Source organism: Gorilla gorilla, chromosome 15 (genome assembly GCF_029281585.2).
Source record: "Gorilla gorilla gorilla isolate KB3781 chromosome 15, NHGRI_mGorGor1-v2.1_pri, whole genome shotgun sequence".
Lineage (NCBI taxonomy): Eukaryota > Metazoa > Chordata > Mammalia > Primates > Hominidae > Gorilla > Gorilla gorilla.
In genome coordinates, this window is record NC_073239.2 from 72,782,181 (window position 1) to 72,788,437 (window position 6,257).

Here is a 6,257-nt window from a genome sequence, read left to right on the forward strand (position 1 = left end):
TAATTCAGAATTTTGGATGTGAATTTTACCTCCATTACTTAATAGCTGTATGATCTTGGGCATGTCTTCTTCATGTAATTTCCTCATCCATAAAATTGGAATAATATTAGTTCTCACCTCATAGGATTGGTCTGTGGATTAAATGAGCTAATATACATAAAGCTCTTAAATAGAGCCTGATATATAATAAGGACTATGTAGGCGTTAACTATAACTAATTTAGCCAATATTTATAGAAACCCCACTAGGTACTTGTAAAAGATAGGAAAAACCAAAATGTCCTACTGTCACACACCACTCAATACAATACTTTTGATACGACATGTGTGAGATTTTTCCACAAACACCAACCAATTCAGCAGACACCAGCTGGGTGTCATCTAATTCAGTTCAAACCTGGCACTATCTATCTATCTGGAGTAGCAGGTTGAGGGATCCACCCCACAAGACTGCCCTGCACTTCAAATGCCACTTATAAGTAATAGCTTTGTTACAGGAAAGGAGTCCTAATTCAGACTCCAAGAGGGTTCTTGGATCTTGTGCAAGAAAGAATTCAAGGCAAGTCCACAGAGTAAAGTGAAAGCAAGTTTATTAAGAAAGTAGAAGAATAAAAGAATGGCTACTCCATAGACAAGCCCTGAGGACTGCTGTTTGCCCATTTTTAGGGTTATTTCTTGATTATATGCTTAAAAACACATGGATTATTCATGGGTCCAATTTTTAGAACATATAGGGTAACTTCCTCATGTTGCTATGACATTTGTAAACTGTCATGGAGCTGGTGGGAGTATAGTCATTAGGACAACCAGAGGTCAGTCTCGTCATCTTGGTTTGGGTGGGTTTTGGCTGGCTTTTTTACTGCAACTTGTTTTATCAGCAAGGTCTTTATGACTTGTATCTTGTGCTGACACCCTGTCTCACCCGGTGATTTAGAATGCCTCAACCATCTGAGAATGCAGCCAAGTAAGTCTCAGCCTCATTTTACCAAGCGCCTATTCAAGATGGAGTTGCTCTAGTTCAAATACCTCTGACAATTCCCCACACCCTTTTATAAGAGGAACCTTAATCCTAAGGGTTGCAGAGGGAAGAATATCCATCTTCTGTAACTTCTTCAGGCTGAATAGGTACAATGATATTCCTGCCTAACTATGAGGTTCTCTTGTATTCAGGGTAGAGAGGAGCTCAGTCAGAAAGTGTTGGTATGGCAAAGGTCATTCATAACTCTCGAGTTCTGACAAAAGGTGATATCTGGAAGATTAAAAAGTATTCAGTTTAAGAAAACATTCAGTAAGCTTATCCTGCATTCTTACACAAAGAGTACAATAGCAATATATTCCACAACAGTAAAGTAAAATAAATAAAATTATCTCAACTAAATTAGGCTTTCCATGAACTGGGCAACTGTTGGAAGGAAGCTGATATGGGGTTGCTAGCTGATTGCAATATGTGCTCAGATTTAGAATACTGATTCAGGTTTTTACATTACCCATCCCTCTTGTTTTTCTGAGTAGAAGCCAGAGATCACTTGTTGGTTCACAAGAATAAGCAGGGTTAGCCTAAATTGCAGAAACAACCAATGAGACTTAACAAGTGTACCATAGTTCTTGAAACAGTTACTCTCTCCAGTTTCCCATTTTTATTAAAGACAAATCATGGTAGGACTGCTTTGCTTTATTATACCTGGCCTAACTTTTGTATACAGTGCAGCAAGGATAATTATTTTTTACATAGGCTTTTCAATTGGCTTTGATGGAACTCTGTCCCATAGAAGGAATCTCAGATAAGACTTTTTTAGAGCTGAGCCCTGCCAGAGGTTTGTACCCTCAAATACCTATGAGTTGAGTAAATTCCTCTCCTCTTGAGGTTTCAAGATAACTTGGGGGTTCTAGGCCGGTCATAAAGTGATATTCTTTACTTAACCACAGGTCAGAAACCTTGTAGAGGGACTGTTGTAGGCAAGGTATGAGGCCAGTTTCCCGAAAGGCTTTTATTGGCTCTGCAAGTTAAATTTGATTCCTTAAAGGAAAGCATGCCATTACAGCCAAAGCCTTGGTAAAATAACCAGTTTCTCCAATTGTGTCCTGTTGCAAAAGAAAACAGATTCTTATTGTACTTATGCAAACAACTATGTTGCCATAAATTAAGAATACTTACAAATAGTTTCCAAATTCTGGAGAAACGAGGTAGAGAGGAATATGTACCAACTTTTATTAAAAGGAGTATACTTTACTCAACTGTTAAATGCTGTAAATAGCTTAAAAGAACAGTTTTCTTGACTCTGGAAAACAAAGGATCAGCAACATTTTAAGCAAAAAGTTAAAAAGATTACTTCAGTTTTCTATTGGTTCAGTCAACTCAGTTAACTCCTGTTCTGTTTGATATTATGAACATTTCACCTCTCCATGAGAGTCCTGAAAGTTTTTTTCCTTTATTCTTATGTCACAATCTCCAAAGTTATTGGAAACCTGCATTTAGGGACATCTGTTAGAGTTCTATAGCTGATTATAAACCACCTTCTAAAGAGGACCAAAACAAGACAACAATTGTTTGTGGATGACCAAACATCTTAGGACAGCCACAGTCAAAAACACTATTGACAAATTTAGTTACCTCTGTAGCATACAATGATTTTATGTAACAATTATAATTATTAACATATACTAAGCCATGTCAGAATTATAGGATTTTTAAAATAATTTTGAAACACATACCAATAACATATTTACACAAATATATCCCAAAGAAAGCCAAACAGCATTTCATATTTGACAATGCTTCCTGTATGATTTTGTACCATATAAACCAAATTTAGTGTACTATTAATACTAAACCCAATTCTTAATAAAACCTTATAGACAAATGTATTTAATCTCAACTAGTTTGACCATAAGGTAAGAGTCTCATAAACATTTTACAACCTTTTACAATTTTTGTTCAATAGTAGATTATAAGGTTTTTGCTCTAAGAAAATCCTGCTGTGCTTTTATTACAATGTTTACAGAAAAACTTAATACCCCTTTAACTTTAGCCAATATGTTCACACACAGAATTTTTTAATGGGATACATTTTTTAGGTCAGGCATAGTGGCTCACACCTGTAATCACAGCACTTTGGGAGGCCCAGATGGGCGGATCACTTGAGGTCAAGAATTTGAGACCAGCCTGGCCAACATGGTGAAACCCCCTCTCTACTAAAAATACAAAAATTAGCTGGGCATGGTGGCACAAGCCTGTAATTCCAGCTGCTCAGGAGGCTGAGGCAGGAGAATTGCTTGAACCTGGGAGGCAGAGGTTGCAGTTAGTTGAGATTGCACCATTGCACTCCAGCCTGGATGACAGAGCAAGACTCTGTCTCAAAAAAACAAAAAATGAAAAACAAAAACACAATTTTTACAACCTTTCTACAACTTTCTTAAACCTTCAGCTTTATCCTGTCTAACTTAAAGCAATCCTTTCACCTTTTAATCTAGGCGAAATATTCACATTCCCATGACTTCCAATAATCTTTTATCAAAAACGCATTTCACTTTCTTTACACACCTTACATGTTAAACTGTTTCTTCAGTAGTCTCAATTACATGTTACAATGTTAACTCTTAGCGACTTTTACTTTTGGTGAAAATCTTGGTAAGTTCAGGATTTTAATTATTTATAGATGTGGAGCCTAGGACCCAGACAGAAATGCAGATAAGGTTTGACTCTTTACAGCATCTAACTCCATGTGCCCAGGACTTACCTAGCTGTAAAGCAGGCAAGTTGTACAGTTAAGAGTGATATGGTATTTTATGAAGCATTTAGAAGGCCTACTCACCTTTAAATTATACAACATTTCTTGCATAAATTCCCTTTCACAAACCTTTCATCACTTACACAGACCGTCTACAACATGCTCAGACTTTCTGACTTGCCCTAAACATACCTCTTTTTAAGCAACCAGTCATTTTACTTTAGGACAAGAATTTACCATACAACATCCTTTCTTATATAAAATCTCTTTTCTTTATAACCTTCTTTGCATATCTAGGAAGCATGGCTAATTTCACATGTCCCCAAGCATTATCTAGAATCTAATGTCTCCAAGGTAGGTGAATTGAACAATTTTTAAAAGTCAAAGAAGCAGTTTATGACCTTAAAGCATTTGGTAAACTTAATATCTGACCTGCATAATTTAGATCAAATGTTTACATTTTTGAAAATATTTTCATTTTACCAAAGATCTTTAAAACCGTCTTTACTTCCCAAAGATTACTAAAGTCACATGAACTAAATAAAAGGAATTACATTTTTTAGTTTTCTGACAAAATATTTGATTTAAGCTCTTATTAAACCAATCAATCAAAGCTCTTTTAGATATAAACATCACACACACAACACATATAAACACACAGACAGACAGAAGATAAAGGACTCATCCCCTAAGTTGGGAATTGAACACTGAACCTAGGCCACCATTGTGAAAAGAGAAAGCATAGCCACATGGTTACAAGGTCAAGCTCCCCAAAACATACAAGACAAAAGCGAAACCTCATCCAGTTTTTGTCAGTGATCTGCAGCAAAGCTTGCAACTGACCAGTTTGCTGGGCTGTCTTGAAAAATGGGCTTACAGGTATTCTAAGCCCATGTTCTATCCTAAGGTACCCCTCATTATGATGTAACAAAACAGAAAGACACATAAAGCACACTGGATTCACTACAGCTTAAGATTAGCCTTGCAAATCCCTTTTTCCATTAATCAAAACTTTACAGGAGATAAACAGTGATTTTTATCATTCATTCAACCAGCTTGCACAAAGAGAGAAAGGAAAGGGAAGGGAGAAAAGCATTGCCTGAGGCAGGGTGGGGAAGGTGAGGCACTCAGGGAGGCCAGAGAAAGTCATGCCCATTGCAGCTGACACTGGATCCACTCCCTTTCCTAAGAGGAAAAGGGGAAACTTGAGAGCTGATAGGACTGCTGGAAAAGATGTCCCATGTCCCACGATCCTGTACATGCCCAATCTTGTCACCCACAGCTGTCAGCAAAGAGTGAAAGGCAGATTAATCCAAAGAGAACAGCAGTTAACATCCCATAGTGCCAAACCTGCTCTTAGCTGAAAGGGACTTAACCAAGAGGGGCCTCGAACCCCTAAATCTTAGAAGAGACTTGAACCCTCCTAAGTGGGGTCTCTAACCCAAGAAAACTGTTCCAGAGCCAAGAAAACTGCTCAGTCAAGCATCCTTGCCTTTTATTAAGAGGGGCCTCTAACACACTCTGTTTTAGGAGAGACTCTGACTCACCTAAGTTGGGCCTCTAACTCAATCCCATTCTTTACCTGGGTATATACACCCCACTTACCCAAAGTTGGCCAATCAGTGCTGCAGTCTATTTCCTTCAGGTTGGCAGTTTTCTTCAGTATCGTACCTTCTGTGGTTCACCAGCAAGATGTTATCAGACCCCACCACTTACCCAAAGTTGGCCTTTGGATCAGGGGTTTCCACACTATAGTCCCTTCATTGTCTCCAGAAAGATGTTACAGGAAAGGGGTACCAAACCAGACCCCAAGAGAGGGTTATTGGATCTCATGCAAGAAAGAATTCAGTGAGAGTCCACAATGCAAAGCAAAAGCAAGTTTATTAAGAAAATAGAGGAATAAAAGAATGGCTACTCCATAGAACAGTCCTGAGGGTTGTTGGTTGCCCATTTTTATGGTTTTCCTTGATTATATGCTTAAAAAGGGATGGATTATTCATGCATCCCTTTTTTAGAACATACAGGATAAGTTCCTGACATTGCCATGGCGTTTGTAAACTGTCACGGCACTGGTGGGAGTGTAGCAGTGAGAGTGACCAGAGGTCACTCTCGTCGCCATCTTGGTATTGCTGGGTTTTGGCTAGCTTCTTTGCTGCAAGCTGTTTATCAGCAAGGTCTTTATGACCTGTATCTTGTGCTGACCTCCTATCTTATCCTGTGACTTAGAATGCCTTAACCATCTGAGAATGCAGCCCAGTAGGTCTCAGCCTCATTTTACACAGCTCCTATTCAAGATGGACTTGCTCTGATTCAGACACCTCTGACAGCTTGTCATCTACTCTCTTGACCTATCAGTTATATATCAGGGTTTCCACAGCTGCCTCCTTGGTTTCAATTAATTAGAGCAGCTCACAGAAGTCAGGGAAACACTTACATTTACCCATTTATTACAAAGGATATTTTGAAGGATACAGATGAACAGCCAGATGGAAGAGATGCATAGGGCAAAGCATGTGGGATGGGATTCAGA

General features: G+C 38.4%; 1 long non-coding RNA gene across 2 annotated transcripts; it reads right to left on the reverse strand.

Annotated features, from left to right (window-relative positions):
• Positions 1 to 572: 572 nt before the first annotated feature.
• Positions 573 to 2,570, reverse strand: LOC129526631 (uncharacterized). 2 transcript variants are annotated; one of them, XR_008671317.2, is made up of 3 exons: positions 2,236 to 2,570; positions 1,921 to 2,081; positions 573 to 1,248 (listed from the first exon to the last, which is right to left on the reverse strand). It is a non-coding gene; the product is annotated as an uncharacterized lncRNA (long non-coding RNA). The 2 variants fall into 2 exon arrangements; XR_010130880.1 differs by having other exon boundaries at positions 573 to 2,081.
• Positions 2,571 to 6,257: the final 3,687 nt, after the last annotated feature.